The sequence below is a fragment of the Pteropus medius genome, unplaced genomic scaffold, assembly GCF_902729225.1.
Source record: "Pteropus medius unplaced genomic scaffold, Ma_sr-lr_union100, whole genome shotgun sequence".
NCBI classification, from domain to species: domain Eukaryota; kingdom Metazoa; phylum Chordata; class Mammalia; order Chiroptera; family Pteropodidae; genus Pteropus; species Pteropus medius.
Window position 1 is genome coordinate 4936065 of NW_024345600.1, and position 18681 is coordinate 4954745.

Genomic DNA, 18681 nt, shown 5'->3' on the forward strand with positions numbered 1-18681 from the left:
GGAAGTAGGAACATTTATGTTTGGAAGGGCTAGAAGAGGTAAGATTGCTTATGGTGAGGCTTACAGGTGAGGACTGTCAGAGAAGTAGTAGGCACTGCTATGGACTAAGAGCAATTAAATAATGTGTGCTCATCGTCTGACCCCTGTGATTGTAATGATAATCGGAGTAGTGAGCTATAGCAAGTCCACTTAGCATTGCAGAGAAGTCACGAATCTCAGAATCCGAAGTCCTAGGTTCTATTTCCTGGCATCGTCCCTCATGTGACTTAAACAAGTTACTCCATTCCTGAGTCTTCTAATCTTATCCGTAAAATAGCCTAGTGCTGTGAGGATTACATGAGAGGGAAGTGAAGGGTTGGTAACAGCAAAGCCTTCTATAGTTAGAATGTGTCATATCACCAAATGGGAAAGAGAGTAGTACCTAAGACAGCTGCAGTGACATAATTTACATAAAACAAATGGAGGCAAAGAAAATCGAATAGTAAAAGAAGCACCAAACAATGAGCCAGACAATATCATCCCACCCGCCGTGTTCCACCAAGACCAGATGTCACCACACGTTATGAGAGAGGAAACACTCATTGGCAGAAGCTTATGTAAACCATCTGGATTTTGGTGAAGAAGTTTCTTGGAAATGCAATTCTCTGATCTTCTACATGCTAGAAGATTGATCTAATTAATTGACCCATTGAGGCTTCTGTTTTCTGGGTCTCATCGTGCTATATGTACTCAATGGCTTGTCTGTATGAGCAGGAGGGAAGAGAAACCATTTGGAAAACTGAATCGAGTCAACATTTTTCTTAAATTTTTCTTCCTTAATTAAAAAAAATTCTAGAGACACAACTTGTTTTTCACATTTAAAATTTAGCTTGAATGAGCTAATAAGACTCTCCCAAATCAGAAGGCTTTTACCTTTGATTTCTTCCTTAATCTCAAAGGCAATTCGGATGTTGGGGAAAGGGGAGGAAAGTTTGGGGGCAGTTATCCTTGGCATTGAAGCAAGGTGTGGCATGAAGGTGCCCGGCATGTTAGGGAGGACATAAAATGACATCCTTTGGGGCATATTTATTATGGACATGTAAAAAAGTAAGAAAAGATTTGAGGAATCTAGTGGGGACACACACAAAACAGAATGAAGGTAGTACCATCAACAGATAAATGGCTCTAAAAGGACCCACGGTTTAGCTTTTAATTGCCTGGGAAGCAAATGTTGATACCTGGTTTCGAAGGTGACCGAAGTCCAATGAAAAGGAGGTAGCACTGTCTCGCCGCTTCACCACATAGCACAAGTAGGTCTCATGACGACCCTTAGCCCAGCGGACGTTTTTAAAATGGTAAAGAAACTTACTCTTCTTCATCAGGAGGCTGTGGGTGAGAGGGGGAGAAAAATGCAGGAGCACAGCTTATTCTCTGATCACGCCTGGATTTCCTTCAGCTGTTTTTAAATCTATAATTACTTGGGCCAAACCAGAGATGCTCCTGCTTCCTTTGCTGGAAGCCTGAGACCTACTGAACTTGGAATCCATCATAAATCCCTTTCCATGCTTATTCTAAAGACCAACAGAAATAGCGAGAACCCCAAAGCCATACAAGCTCACAGGACAGTCTCCTCCCACAGCTGTCTTCTAGATGCTGATAACTTAGAATGACAAACTTGTTCCTCAGTCCCATAAATATATTTTCAGGTTTCCCCAGCACTCTCTACCTAAATGCTCAATATATACTTCAAATTTAATATGGTCAAAACAGATTTTAAACTGCCCTCTGTCCTGACCATCCTGCCTCTCCTCCTGACTTTTCCATGTCAGATAAACAGGCCAACGGCGCTGGATCATCTTCGATTCTTCTCCTTCTTCACTCATATTAATGATCTAAATTTATTGATCCTACCCTTCAAGCATCTCTTGAATTTGTACCTGCTCTGTCCTGTTCTTGGCTTCAGTCCAAGCTGTACCAGAGTGATCTCACCAAAATCCAGATGTGACCATGTCTTTCCCACACTGAAAAACCCCTAAGGATTCCGCTCAGCTCACAGGCTAAACTCCCAATTCTTTAATGAGGTACGTAGGCCAGTTTTTACATTTGGACATCGATCTACGTTTCTAGCCTCCTTTCCTAGTACTTGCCCCCTCTGGCACCAATCCTCTTTCCTTTTTCTTTCCAGGGGTCTTGCTGATGGCGCTTCTCCTGACTAAGTGCTTCCCTACCTTTTTTCCATTGGGTAAAAACTACACATCTTTCAAAGCCTAACCACAGTTTCCACTCTTCTCGTGGGACCTTTCCCACAATCGCTATCGAAAAATTGCCAGGCAAAATCAAATAACAGCAACAAAACCCCTCCTGTAGTTTCTCATTGTTCTCCAGCTTCTCTCTCTCAAAGCCTTCCTCCTTTGTTATCAATGGATTGCTGATAGCTCTGTCTTCCCATTTCTGTGACTTGAGGCAGAAAATGTCACTCTATGAGTAATATATTTTTTAACGGTGTAAGAGTAAGACGTGACTGTTGTCAATTTGAAAAAAAACAAAAAAGTAGAAAGTTACAAAATTTAAAATATTAAAGAATTTTAAAATTAGGAATGTTATGTGTTTCATTGTAAGACACAATGTCTAATGACAATTACTGTTAAAACTTGTTTCTTCTTCTAGTCTTTATGAGCATATGTTTACGTGATTTTGATTATACTGATTTCATGTGTAATTTTGTGTTCTGCTCTTTTAACTCAGCAATGTGATCTAAATATTATGGTATATTCACATACAGGGCCTGGTCCTCTCCTGTGTTTCCCAGCTCCTAGCCCAGTGTCTTGCAAAGAATAAGCACTGCATTGAATTGAATTTGTGGAAATATTCTCTGCTAAGGCACGTTTCTTTGCTGTTGTGAACATAACACAAGCTATACAGTGTGGTTGATCTCAAAGCACTAATAGTGTCTCAGATTTTTGTCCCTAGTCTTTTCAAAAAATGTATTTATCTAATTTGTAGCGATAATTCTGCCACCTAATGGCAGTGGGCAGAAGTGCAAATAATTTGTAAAAATAACACCTAGTCAAGGATTTGAATACGGTTTGCTGGCAAGAGAATTGAAACTTTTTTCATTTTTTTTTTTTTTACATTGAGGTATAATTTACATACTTCACCCATTTAAAATGTACAATTCTATGAATATTGGTAGATGTAAACACCCCAAACTGCAACCGCAATCAGGATACAGAACATTTCCAGGGCACCCCCTCCCTCAAAGTTTCCTCATCCATCTTTTCAGTCAGTTCTTTCCATCTCCCAGGCAACCATTAATCTGTTTTCTGTAACTACAAATTACTTCTCGTGTCCCAGAATTTCATATAAATCATACGTTATCTCTTCCTTTGTGTCTGACTTCCTTCACTTCCTTCACTTAGCACAATGACTTTGAAATTCATTCATGATGTTGCTTATATCAGTAGTTAGTTCCTTATTACCGCACAGCATTTCATTGCATGGATAGAGCACATTTTTTTCATTTACCTGTTGATGGACACGTGGTTTGTTTCCACTTTGGGGCTATTGTGAATAAGGCTCCTGCAAATATTCATGTACCAGTCTTTGTGTGGACACAGGTTGAGAACTGATATTTTAATATTGTGATACATGTGATGGACCCTAAATTTAAAAGTTAAGTACCCAAATATCAACATTATTAAGTAGATAATCAAGGACAAGAGCTTTTTACAGCTGTCTCAATTTACATGTCTCGCTTCACACGCATTAAGCTTATTGGAATACACTTTAAATCCTGAGGCAGTCTATGGCCATGCCACCCTGAACAAGCCCAATGCAGTCTGATCTCGGAAGCTAAGAAGGGTTGGGCCTGGTTAGTACTTGGATGGGAGACCACCTAGAAAGACCAGGTGCTATAGGCATAAAAAAATAAAAAATAAGGGATTGTAAGCTGACAAGGTCCTTGCAATCTGTGAGGTCAACCAAGGGTTGCCTCATCTAAAAAATAAATAAATAAAAATCAAGTAAAATTCGAGGCAGAAAACTAGATCTATCACCAATATATACATTATATATGTCAAATAATATAAAAATTAGCCAATCATATTATTGTAGAATTACAAATGCATATTTAGTAGGAATCGGAAATGGATGCTAACAAGGACCTAATAATAATTGGTGTTATTTTAAAAGGACAGTAATTTATTATGGTAATCATCATAGCACTGCCATGATTACTATTACTATTGTTACATACTTAGGTATAATAACCCATAGCATATGTAAATTGAATATATAACATGTGCTTAATAATGAAGAGAAAGAAAAAATTCTCTCTGGGGCCCAGTCAGTTTTAAACAAATTAAGCATCATCTCGTACCAACTTTTTTTTTTTACATTTAACCTCCTCTTCTGGGCTGTATGGATGAGAAAGGGTGGGGAAGTGGGTAACTATGTCATGCACTGCAGGAGGTGTGGCGGGGTCCTGCTACCATGAGGAAGAAAAAGTGTTCTGAAAATTATAGAAAATGACATAGGTAACGGAATACATAGGGACTGTTATTTCCTACTCCACATGAATATTCAATAGTTCTTTACGGTTTCTGTCGGAAGTTACTAGTCTCAATGAAGTGAATTGCATGACTGTAACCTGTTAATTAACTTTCTTGATTCATCACTTCTCTTCAGCTGTAGCTAGAAGCCTGTTTCTAGCACCTTGCTCTTCTCTTGGTTTCTCTTCTGGATACAAAGGACTTGCAGAGGCAATTTTTCATACCTACAGGTTGACAGCTGTCTGAACAGCTGTGCTCCCTCAGCCAGAACACTAGCTGCATCCCCAGCACTGCTAATCAGAGACAAATGGGTTAAAAATAATCGTGACCAAGTCAACCTCTCCGGCCGTGTGCCATCGCTAATGCTCTCTGCAGCTATTATCTTCCTTAATGATAATTATATATTTCCCTTTTTCTCCTGTTGAATTGCATCTTTCCTCCTTTTTTAAATTTGTCTTTCTCTGAATTTCAACACTGATTTTACTACTGTTTTGCATTTCATTATACAAGTGTCTCCACGGAGCCCTTTACCTCTGACTTATACCTCGGATTAGTTTTCAAAATCTCATTGAAATGGTGAAGACATTCAACATTTCTGCCCTTAGGAAAGTTTTCTGAAGAACATTTACTCTACCATTAAAAATCTTAACTCTAGTGTAAATTCTTTGTAAAAGAATTAAATTGAGATAAAGTATATGGATTAGGTATCATTCTCATACATTGGTAGTAATGGAGAAAAGTAGGAATAGAATAAGTTCTGAAATAGTAGCTTAACTGACATAAACTTCATATGAAGACATTGTGAAAATCTTATAGAACACATTTAAAAAGTAAGTTTGGCCATGTCTAAAGAAATTGAAAGACTAGGTAAAGAGTAAAAACACCATTAACTGCTCAACATACAACATTCAATAACTTGCTTGACTAAATTTTCCCCTTATAATAGACACAGTTATAGTGACTTCCAAGCAATTAATTTTGAATATTGCCATTTAATAAAACCATTTCCTTACTACCTAACTAAATTATTCAGTAAATTCTCCCTAGGAAAATTTTACCTTTAAGTGGTTTTTATAGATGAGTATTTATGAAATTATTATTACAATCACCACTATTGTTTTTAGTATAGCATCGCTATTCCTTTTCATGATTTGAGTCTCTAAACATTTGCTATGTTAATATTACCACACACTAGTTCCAACTGCAGTACAGATCTCAGGACAAGTCAATGCATGGTATATTAAAGTTCTTTTGAATATGAAAAGGAGAAAGAGAATTAGGCAGACAGCATGTAAAATCTGAACAGAAGATGACACAGATCCAGAGAAATAAATGTGCATATTGACCAGGCAGATCTTGTGAATCAGATAGTTATAGGAGAGAAAAGAATAAGTACCAATCTCATTACTCAGGTTTGCTCTGAGAGAAAAGCCAGTGCAGTCACCCATGAGGAGACTGCCTCTTTACCTGTCCATAGTGGATTCCAGGGTGTCTTTTGTGGCTCCCTGAACGTCTTAGGCCAAGGAAAGCTTGATTCAAGCACTGCTGCTTCACTGACTGAGAGTTCATTGGTCCCATACATTCAAATTTGAGCTTATTCTTTTGGGCTCCTCCCCCCATAGCATCACCACCACCAGGTACCCCAATAGCCTTCCTCCTGTTTGGGTCCAGTGAAGATGGGTGGGGTTGTCATAGGCAGAGTCACATGAGTAAAATGATTGATGGCCCTCTGCTTAATGTATAGTTTCCTTTAGAGCTGCTTCTCTAAAAACCCAGTTCATGCTCCACAGGCAACAAAGATAAGGAAGGAGACTGTAGTAGTAGATACTTTGTCAACTATAATCATAGTAACAAGTAAGACCTTTAATATTAAAAGCAAATAATAGTAATGTTTATTTAAATAGTGTCTTTTGTTCCCGGAGCTAAAAGCATCTATTCCTTCAATTACACAATATCTCTGAATCTTAGTAGAGACCAGTGCCAACAGCTCCTGCTTTGTGACTGAGCAAATAAACTCAGTCAGTTATGTAAGACTTAGGACATAGAAATTTTGCCTCTCAAGCCACTGATTCTTTTTTTCTTTCTGATTATGTTACAAGAATTGCCAGAAGACTAGATAATTACACACAAGAGTAACTTTTGCATAAGCCATCTTTCTCACAAAAGCTAAATATTAATTTGAAGTCAGAAGCGGTAGCATCTCAAACAATAAAAATGTGTTTATTTCATCAGACAGAATCAGCATCTAAATGACTGCGTTGAACTTGGAAAACAGGTTGGGCTTTTAAATGAGGGGCGTGAAGTTCCTATCCTCATACAATGTAGTCTATTAAAGATTTTGATTCTCCTCTATCTTACTCCTTAGGCATTCTATTTATTCATTCAATAGAAACTTATTACCTACTACATGATAGAAACTGCCGGGTGCTGGGCGTACAATGGTGAGCAAAGCAGTTAGGGTCCCTGCTCTCTGCCTGACTCAAGGCATTAAATACCACTACACATTGATTCCCAAATCTGTGGTTCTCACTTGGACCTCTCCCTTGGATTCAAGGCAAGTGTATCCAACTTCTGCCTCAGCATCTCCACTTGAAAGTTCGATAGACATCTTAAACATGCCTAAAATTGAACACCTGTTTCTTCTCCCAGCACATAACCTGCTTCTCTTATCATCTTCCTTACCTCAGTAGCAATGCCATTTCTTTCCATTGCTCAGGCCAACCTGGCAGTCTTCCTTGATTGCTCTCTTCCTTTTAAATCCCATGCCCAATCCATTAGCAAATCCTGTTAACTTTGCTTACAAAGTAAATCTAGATACCAAACCACTTTCCATCACCTCCAAGTCCAAGCAACCTACAGTATGTATGGCGTTTAGCCTCCCAACTGGTCTTCCTGCTTCCACCCTTCTTCAGTTAGTCTAGTCTCCACACAACAATCAGTAATCCTTTTTGAAACATTTTAGGTCACGTCAAAACTCTGTCAAAACTCTCAGTGACTCCTCATCCTCTCAATAATAGCCAACATCCTTACAGTGGTTCACGAGACCCTCTGCCATCTGCTCCTGCTTTACCTGTCTGAGCTCATCTTCGACTCTCTTCCTTGCTTACACAAAGAACACACACTCTTGCCTCTGCCTTTAAACTTGCTGAGTCCTCTGCCTGGAATGTTCTTTCCCTATATGTAGTAATGGTTTGATCCCTTATATTGTTGTGTCTTTACTCAAACACTTTATTGTAGTCAAGGCCTTTTCTAGTGACGGTATCTAAAATTTTAACTATATCTCATCATCCAAAAACATTCCCCTTTCCCTAATTTATATTTGTCCTTAGCACTTATCCCTTAAAAAACTCTATTGTCTATGATCTTCACTGAATCTTAGGTCCATCATGGGAGGGATTTTTGTCTGTTCCCCTGTCATTCCCTGCCCCTCCACAGTGATATCGCTAGTACCTAGTACAATGTTGGCACATAGTAGACATTGGAAAATCTTATTGAATGAAAGAATCAATAGGATCTCATGGGACTTACATCCAAGTGGGAGAGACACATTAATCAAGTAATTGAACATGTAAATATATAATTAAAACTGATGTTTTGCTGTGAAAGAAAAGTGCACATCACATAACAAGAGACCTGACTGGCCTAGGGATAAGTGAAAGGACCACTGGTTGGGAGGTGGTAATAGACGAGCTCTTGTCTCCCTTCTCAGTCTAAGATTCTTCGATGACTGGGTTGTGGAAGAGAGTGCTTGCTGCTTCTCAGCATTCCATGCCCCAACTAGAAACTTTCTAATTCCATCCTTTGTTAAACCATAGAAATTTAGAGTTCCTTATCTGCCTTACCCCTTCTCTCCTCACCCCATCAATCCCAGGACATTAAGGGGAATTTCTAACGTGCATTAATCCAAGCTAATAGTTTTGAGTATTTAGTATGGTTGGGCATTGTGCTAAGCACTTTAAAATACAAAGTAAGCAGGAAACACAAATACAAATACAGAAAACTAGTTATGGGGACAAAGTCTCTTGTATGCTCCTGAGTTGTGCTCACAGTGACCGATTCTATAAATTGCATATTCCTCTTAGTTCCACTGTGGGTCCCCAGAAAGATGGCATGATGCTGTTTCACTCTCAAGGGCTCTGTAGGAGGGAGCGGACGGGACGTAATGTGGGACAAGCCTCACTGCCCTTTATAACGATATCTCTCACTTTACTCCAATACAACCACATCGAATTGTGAAGGTACAGCAGATTTTACTGAAACGTTGGAGAAGCAGAAGGGAATTAATACACATGAGAAAAGTCATATAAATTAATAGATTATTATGGTTTTTAAAAATATATATAACTTAAGAGAAGATTTCCAGAGAATTAAGCTCTCCACAGGGGCCCGGCTCATGCCCACACCCCAATTCCTCTCTAGATGTTCACTTCTCCAAGTCTATATAGTATAATTATATAAAAAAATATTATATTTCTGAACATATTCCTCAGGCCACCAGAAAGACAATCAATGATAGTCGATGGTAGTCACCTTTGGTGCTCAGTTCCATGACCGGATGGTGGGCAGGGAGGGAAGGAGGCTCTGACTTCCTCTGCAGAAGCCATGGTGGGTATAGACGTGTGGCATCCCATCCCTCCCAGTTGTCTCTCAGGCGTGAGATGGCCTTTGCCATATTTTCATCCAATTGTCCAGGGAATAATACACACACACACTCACGCACACGCACATTCTTCCAAAGGATAAAATTTAATTCTCAGAGGTGATACCATCTCTAAATCCAAAAAAAGAAAAAAGAAAACATTTTCCAACTGCCCCAACGAGAGGCTCCCACACTGATGCTGCAGTTCGTGTGCCACACGACTATGCAAAGCCGTATTAGTTCCTTTTGTACATTTCTCTTTTTCAGTTATGCCCTTTTATTCCAGCCAGAAATCAGAAAACTGGCCCATTGCTGATCCACATGCTTCTTTTGTTTGGTTTGCTTTTGCTTTGTTTTGCAATTCTAAACATTTTTAAGTGCATAATTCAGTTAATTACATTCACAGTGCTGTGTGACCAACACCAATATCCGTTTCCAAAACTTTTTCATCACCCCGCTCCTCAAAAAACTTCACAGCAGTTAAGCAATAACTCACTATTCCCTCCTCCTCCTGGCTCCTGGGAACCTCTAATCTACTTTCTGTCTCTATGAATTTACCTATTTATATGTGTAGAATCATACAATATTTGTTCTTTTGTGTCTGGCTTATTTCACTTTGCATAATGTTTTCAAGATTCATCCATGTTATAGCATGTATCAGAACTACTTCCATTCTATGGTTGAATAATATTCCATTATATGTATCTACCACATTTTGTTTATTCATTTGTTGGACACGGGTTATTTCTACCATTTGTCTAGTGTGAATTATGCATACACGTTTGTGAATCCCTGTTTTGAAAACTGCTGGAAGTGGATCTCATGCTCCTTAATGGCAGCTCCTTCACACACACACACACACACACACACACACACACACACACACACACACACACATTCTGGCTGTAACTATGAAACTATTGCTTTAAAAGATGCAATAACTTCTCAGATTAGGGCCCTCCTTTCTGCTCAGCCTCTGGCTGGAGAGAGATTTCATTCTTCTAATTGCAAATGCGTTTACCACCAGGCAGCTGGAAAGCAGAAAAGCTGGAACTGAGATTTGATCCCAAGTCAGCCTTACATCAGTACACGTGCAACACTGTTATGCTGGTTAAAATCAACCCCACGTATCTTAGTCAAGTTGGCCATATCGGTTCAGAAATCTTCATCACAGTTACAGAGATGGAGTTTACCCAGTATTACTGTATCATTTAGAATAGGGCTTGGCTGCATATATCAGGCAAACTCAATAAATAGCTTATGCAAGATATAACTTTTCTCCCACATAAACAATTTAGACGGCTGGTCTACAAGTAATTAAATCTCAATCTAATTGACACGTGGACTTTGAGCTCTTTGTTTTGTCAAGAGTATCTGTTGGTGACATTTTTAACCAGAATGTTTTCCTCATCTCTCAATTCCATGATGGGACATGAGCCTCAGCCATAGAGAAATAAAATGCTGCATATTGGGAAGCATGCAAGGCCAGGCAGCATGAGAGAGAATATAGAAAGGTGGCTATTGAGTCAATTCCTCTAAATTGGCTTCTGAAGCACAATTATTGGTAGATATTTATTTTATTTTATTTACTTTTTAGGGAGGCAACACTTAGTTGACCTCACAGATCACAAGAACCTTGTCAGCTTACAATCCCTTATTTTTCATTTTTTTATTTTTTACGCCTACAGCACCTGGTCTTCCTAGGTGGTCTCCCACCAAGTACTAACCAGGTCCGACCCTGCTTAGCTTCCGAGATCAGATAGGATTGAACTTGTTCAGGGTAGCATGGCCGTAGACTTATTTCATTTTATAAAGTAGATTTGATAGGGTATTGGCAAAATCCAATAAACACAACACAAAATACTCAATGTGCATTCCTGTGATACATCTTTTGTTTTGAAAGTCTTACTTTTCAGTATATAGACTATATAAAGATTCTTGCCAACATATATGTTTTAGATATTCAGTATTTGAAAATGAAGGTGCTGGAGAGCAAAAATATTCTGTTGGGTTTGTTTTGATATTCTACCCCTTTGGGGGCAATTCAAAAAGTGCTTTATTCATTTACTATTTATGGAAGATCTATGAGAAAGCATAAGGCTGAGCTTTGAAGGGGAACATGATGTACATTATAGCTCCTTAAAGAATTTAGATTTGCTTAAATTTAAAAATAAGCAAAACTTTAATGACAATATGGAAGAATTAACTGTAAATTAAAGACAATTTTGAAAATTGTGGAATTATAGCATCTCAAAGTTGAAACATTAGTGTTCATCTAGCCTTATGCTTCTCTAAATAAGATGAGCACGTCTGGAAATATGCCTAAATTTGAGTGCATGGCAATACATCAGGGAGTAAGGCAAAACCAGGATAAACACGTCATGCTATCCTAGAACATGAAAGTTTTCCAAATATTAGGGGAAAACAGTATTTTTTAAAATATTGTTTGGAGTGGAATATAATATGCACTTTAGTTTTGTTTACATTTAATTCTTTTCCTGTTATCCTCTCCCACTCTCATATAAAAAGTCCTCATGACATGGAAAATCCCAACGATTTTAATTTTCCCCTGTTTGTAGAATAAGCCCACATCTGGCAGGCCCACAAGTGAGGGTGCTAATATGGCACCATGTAAACGTGGAAGATAAAACATTGATTTCAGGGCAATTTCAGCCTAACATGGGTTATTAGGGATTATATCCTCCGATACTCAAGCATTTATTTTATAGTTTAATTGGGGAAAAAAAATTGGGGAACAATGATTCTCTATAGAAAGCATTAGTCCTGACTAAAGCATTACAAACACTCATTTCCTACCCTCTTGTACAATCCCGGTAACAGGACATGTGTCAACACTTAGTGCCATGAGTTCATGGGAAGAAGAAAATCGCCATAGATGATAGAAGTCGATGCTTCATGACAGATATAGTGCTTGACTGAGACCATGATGAATAAATAATATTTTAATAAATAAAGAATATGGAGTGGAGAATTCCTGGAAGACAGTCTTTGGAGACAGACTTGGGCCCTAGATTTTGTCCTTTCACCTACGAAATGCATAATATTGGGAAAGAATTCTTTCCTCAAAGTCATTCTGAGGATCTACTTAGCTGCTATGTGGGAATGTGAAAGCATGGTATCTGACATATGTGGAATACGCTTGATAAAATTTCTCAATCTCTTTCTAGGTGACAGAAACAACAGGAGCAAGGGGAGAACTGTGGGGATGTGCTTTTTTGTTTTAACAACCACGAGTAGCTTAGTCTGATTTGAGTGATGGGTCATAACAGAACAATGATGACAAGATAAAATTGAGATGTTACTCATATTTCATACAAGCTTCTTAAGGAAAACTTTCTAACAAAATTGAGTATTAATTAATTTGCATAATAATTGTAACAAAATAGTTATCGAAAAGGTATGATTTGTTCAGCATAAGAAAATAACTTGATTTCTCAGAAAACTGTATTCCCTGTTCACCTTTCTCCTTTTTAAAACAGGAAAAAATACATATCTTATAATTACAATAGCATTTTTCATTCCTGAGGATTTGGAGTTAGTGAAATTTTTAAAAAGATCATTTTTGTGGGGTTTTCATTTAGCTATTTTTAAAAGTTGTTTTTCTTACTAACTATCCTCTCCTCTAACCAACTTCTCTTGAAAAACCCCAGGATAACCTAATTAGTTTATTTTTAACAAAAACAACATGACTTGGAAATTGTGCCTCTGGTGGCTGAGTTAAATCTTGGACATCTGGACTTCACCACTGCCGATCTTCATCGTGAGAAGCACAGGTGAGGTTTCATTATGGTCAGGATGTGAGTCCAGAAGGCCCCTTGGGACCCGGCCAAGGTATACATTCCTGTGTCTGAGAGCCAAGATGCTCAGACATTGACACTCCGGGGCACTATTTTTGGACACCAGGTAGATTGTTCAATATGATACTTTGTTGTTTTTGAAAGAGCCCAAAAAAGGGGTCCATGTGGGTGAAAGTGTGATTTTTGGAGTGCTTCAGCTTATGCATTTCCCGATTTTTGTTTTTCTCAGTTGACCACCAGCCATATTACTGAATATCTCTTGGGGTATGAAGAAGTTGAGGAAGAGGCCTTTAAACATATACAGGAATTACTCAACTTCTGCTGTGCAGCCGCCCAGGACTTACTGAGGTTGAGAGAGCAACTATAAGCAAGCATTCATCAAAAGCCTAGAGCTGGGCAAAAGGCGAAAGAGTTATTTTTGAGGGGAAAATTAACCAAAGAAGCTTCATTGATCATGCACATATAAGATATGACAGAGGGTAGTGGGAAAAGTTCAGTTTTGTAACTAAGCACATAAAGATTTGAATTCTATCTCCATTTCCTAGCAAAGTTTCTTTATGTTGTCTAATGCTCTATGTTTTATTTTTCCGATGTGTAAAATGTAAACAAATAATAGTAATTACAGCTAACTTTTATTCTGCACTTTATGCCAAGTTCTTTTCTAGTCATGTTGCATATATTATCTCGGCCTATTATCCTAATTTTCAGACATGAACACTGAGTCTCAAAGAATTGAAATAAATATTTTGCAGGATTGTTAAAAGTAATGTAAACAGGTGACTTAGCATATTGGCCTAGCGTATGGAAGATAGTCTATAAAGAACCAATGTTTTTATAAGAAGTTATAATAGCTGAGATATTAAGAGACAAGATATTTCAAAAATATAAATTACGATCATCAATGAGTTATCTGTTTCCATGGTTCAAAGTTTTCTGATTAGTCATAAAATGTGAGTGAGTAGTTTTGAGGTTCTCATGCCGTATTTCTGTCTAAATTGTCCCTAACAGTCATTGGAATTAGATCACCCACTGTTCTAGGAAGTCCTAGCATCATATTGGTAAATTCTTCCTTCTTGGTTTTCTCTCTCTCTTTCTTTTTTTTGTAAGGGTCTGTGCTGATCATTGCCTGTCTTCTACTGCTAATTAAATCACAGCCTCTATTAATTTAATTAAATTCAGTATTCTTGAGATTTGAGAAACAAATATAGTCATGGGACAATCATGTGGTCCCATGAGATTATAATGAAGCTGAACAATTCCTATTGCCTAGTGACGCAATGCAACGCATTCCTCACGTGTTTGTGGTGATGCTGGTGTAAACAAACCTATTGCACTGTTGGTCATATAAAAGCATAGCACATAAAATTATATATAGTACATAATACCTGTTACTGATTTATATATTTACTATACTACACTTTTATTGTTATTTTAGAGTGTACCCTTTCTATTTACAAAAAAAAAAAAGAGGTCTGTTGTAAACAGTATACTGTGTTAAGCTGGCAGCAGCTTCATACGATCTTGTGTTTATCGAATCTCTTGATTCCATCATTTCTCTTGATTTAATCGCATTCTTTGTACAGCGACATGCTGTACATGCTATGAAATTGCCTAACAACACATTTCTCTGAACCAACCTCCATTGTTAAGTGGCACCTGACTATATCAGCAGCTCCAAATTCTTTAGTACATAACTGATCTGGGTTTCTCCCGCCCTGTGATGCCCACATATTTTCCCCTCCCCCATCCACCCACACATTGGCTAAAAGTACCAATGAAGATCTCTTCACTTTGTTACCAGAGGACAGGAAGAGTGAATGACTTCAGCACAATTAAACACCGCCAATCCGTTCAGTACAATCCGTTCAGGACGTGCAGCAATTTTGTTAATTTATTTAGCATGACCCCACCTCCCACACATCCTGGTTATTTTAGACCTTCATCCACAGGTTCCTTAAAGTTAGTATGGCTGTAGCATAAAAAAAGGTCAGTTTGAGACAATTATCTTGGATATGTTGCATAATTAATTTATGCCCCAGAGAGATAATCTTAAAAATTCTGATTATGGAAGACACAAAAGGCCACATAGTGTATGATTCCATTTATATAAAATATCCAGAATAGGTAAATCCAGAGAGGTAGAATGCCGATTAGTGGGTGCTCAGAGTCTAGGGAGAGAGGGAATAGGAAGTGGCTTTTTAATGAATATAATGTTTTCTTTTGGGGTGATGAAGTTTTGGAAGCAGATAGAAGTGCTAGATTTACAACAATGTATGTACTAAAGGCCACTGAATTTTACACTTTAAAATAGTTAATTTTATGTTATGTGAATTTCACCTCAATAAAAATTCCCTATTAAATTAGAGACTTCAAGGGACTAAACCTTATCTATCCTCCAAAGGGCCACAAGTTTGAGCATGCCAGGGATGGATGGGCCAGCTGCACCTACAAAAACTAATCCTGGATTATTCCCTGTCAAAGAGGTTTTGGATGCTGGTAAAAATTAAATTTAACTCGACTGCAGAGAAGCCAGCATTGGTGGCATTGCCCACCTTTGCAGGTTTCCACACTTGCCTATTTGTTGTCTAACCAGCAAGGGTCACCTCGTTTTGTTAAAGGGAAAGAAGAGAAGAGCCAATCTAATCAAGAACAGTTAGGGAGAAACCAATCAGCTTAAGTAGGAAAAAGTCCTGTAATTTTATTATATCTATAATATTACAGGTGCAAAACCTTTGGAAACATGATCTTGTTAATTCTCAGATGTATTACCAGTGGTTTACAGTTGAGAAGTTATTCACTTAAGATCACATTACTAGTGAGTGGCATGTCAGTACTAGCCTTGAAACAAACACCAATTCTTTTATATTAAAATGAACAGGATGATATAAACTACATTTTATTATACATAGAACTATGTTGATTTGGGATCTAGATGTTCTGTGCATAAATGATACAATATTTTTTAGCTTCTACGTGGCAAAAGAGAAATTATTCCTGTTCTATGTCATTAGAACCGTTGTGATTCTTATGAATTATACTTTAATTGTGGATTAAAGTCATAATTTAATTTATAAATTATGGTAGTTAAAATGACCTATTATTACACTGTGTCAGACCTTTCTGTTTCTCTAGGATAATGGCAACATAAAAGTATAGTTTAACTATCAAGTTGTAGATTATAACAGAAATATTGTTTTCTCTTAATAACAAACTAGCTGTTATTCATGCTTTTATATTAACATTTTTATATGAATAGTTTTGAAGTAATTTTTTCAATGCCTATTGATTTTGATGTCAATATTACACATTCCATAAGCTTATTTGTATTAATATTACTTCATGTCTCTTCTCCCACAAATCTCATCCATTTTCAAGAATGGATGGATGGATATATGAATGTAATTTTATACAAATAGAAGCAATGTTTTTCTGTTCAGTTCTAATTACTCTGCATTGTAACTCCTGTGTTTGACCACTTGGGACAGAAAAATATGTTAGGAAATAGTGTATAATGACACAGTTGATACCTCAGTGGCCAGCAATCCCTTAAATACAATCCAGGTTGTTTTCCATTATAATATTATCGTATGCTTGCTCAAAGCTCTTCTATTACCTTTTTTCAGGGGTTTAGGGGAGGAAGTGGATCTCACAAATTTATGAGATCATTCTAAATTCAATCTTCATGAATAGTTACATAAATTTAATAACGTACTCCATAAAGCTACACAGCATAGATGTGTGGCTAGGTAAACACACAAAAGAAAGGGAAAGGGAGAGAGAAAAAAGGAAAACACCAGAGAGAGAGAGAGAAAAAAAAACCCTGCAGGACCCCTGGGTTAGGAAAATACTAGAATCTTATTGAAAGTGATTGGACAAATTGAAAAAAAAAAAAAAGACGACCATTATTAGCTATTTAAAAAAAATTTGAGAGTTTGAGGTGAAGCGAAGCTCCGTTTGTCAACAGGAAGCTATGGGCTCTGCACCTCTATTTATATAAACATTTGCTTTTTCCATCTTAGATTCTGCCCAGAAGTTGTCATTTGACTGCTGCTTCTGGCTTTGCTTGATTGGCTTTTAGAAAAAAAAACTTGTGGCCACCTGTTTCTCTCTCCATCACAGAGAAACTCAACAAGTCACTTTCGCTGACGTTTGGTTCGTGAAAAATGCTAAAAGATACAGGAGTTTCAACTTTTATTGGCACTTTGGATTTTTAACCAAATTTTTGCCTCCCTGAGTTGACAGTCTTTTCCATGGTTCTCCTGATACACTCCCATTCTACCCTGTGAGGCTCCAGATCTCTCAGGACCTCTTCACCACACATTCTGAAACCTCTCACAGAGATTAGTGAATTCCCATCTTCTAATCTTCTGGTTCCCCTGAACTGATGTCAACCTGTCATCACTCGCACATTTCCTTATCCCTCTTGTCTGGTGCTCTTCTGTCTTTTCTGTTTCTTCTCAGATTTCTTTCTTCACTGTGTTACAGCTGCTTCCGTATAGAGGAAGGGAGAAACTTAGAGATTGCAAGTTGCTTGCACCTTCTGACCAGGTGTAAAGTATTTGGTTAAACATTTAACTTTTGCTACAGCACCTCAAAGCCGAGGAGGGCGGAGCTTGTGGCTAGCAACCTATTCTGCTTGATGTCAACAAAAGTAAGGCCCAAACCAGCTGGGGTTTGCACATCTGCCTTTAAGTCAAAAGACTCAGAGAAAGTGTGCACGAAACTATATTTAGAGAGTACAGTGCAGGCTTGAATTTCCAGGACTTTTTCACTCAAGGAGAAAGGAGAATTTTAATCATAAGCATGAAATATGGAAAAAGTTAGACGCAGAGCAAGAGCAACTCAATTTTGGAAGAGAAAACAAGGGTGAACCTTATGAGTAGGCAGGTGAGGCTGCTACCTCTTCAAGGTACCAAGATGGCATTTATCTCAAGTTGCCTAACTTTTACCCAATCCTTTAATTCCAACATTAAAGATCCATTGTTTGGGTTGAAATAATTCTCTCACATCAAAATGTAAGTTCCTTGTTTAAGAAGGTTGTCATTTGCTTTCACCAGGAAAAGGATAATATTAATACCTTAAAGAGTAAAAGGTTTTCAAATTTTTTTCATGGGAGGAATAAGGGAAGAAAACTAGAACATTGGAGACCTGAAATGGGGCAAGGGTAAAAAAACGACAACAACAACAAAAAGTGGTGAATTGAATTCTACCAATAGGGAAGAGAGTACAGAGGGAAAGAACTGGGACCAAAAACAACCCCCCAAAATTTGACTTGGGATTGTTCTTAGGGGAAAGTTATAGGGGAAAATAAGACTTTATAAAGATAAGGAAAGAAAAGTTGAGGAGTGAGTAAGAAATGTTGGTTTACATATCAAGAAAAGTAAAAAGAGGTAGAGAACATAAGAACAATGAGAAATGGCAAAACGCAGGAATTTGATCTTGCAAAAGACAAATAAGGATAAAGCATGAAACTTCGCCTAGCGAGACAACTGGGCCTGAATCGGGCAGAAAAGAAAAAAGAATTTTCTGGTTAACCAAGAAGGGGCCACAACTGGAGGAGAGCAAATAAATTTGGAATGTTGGAAAATCAACAATAAAGCTGTGACATGAAGAAGGATACGCCAGAAAATAGTGGAATAGAGAAATCTGAGCAATATTGGTATTTAGTTTTCAGAGTGGAATAAAAACATGAACT

At 37.7% G+C, this 18681-nt stretch overlaps 2 pseudogenes; one reads left to right on the plus strand and one right to left on the minus strand.

Annotated features, from left to right (window-relative positions):
• Window positions 1-3780: 3780 nt before the first annotated feature.
• Window positions 3781-3899, plus strand: LOC120611817 (uncharacterized; annotated as a pseudogene).
• A 6948-nt stretch (window positions 3900-10847) lies between these two features.
• Window positions 10848-10965, minus strand: LOC120611812 (uncharacterized; annotated as a pseudogene).
• Window positions 10966-18681: the final 7716 nt, after the last annotated feature.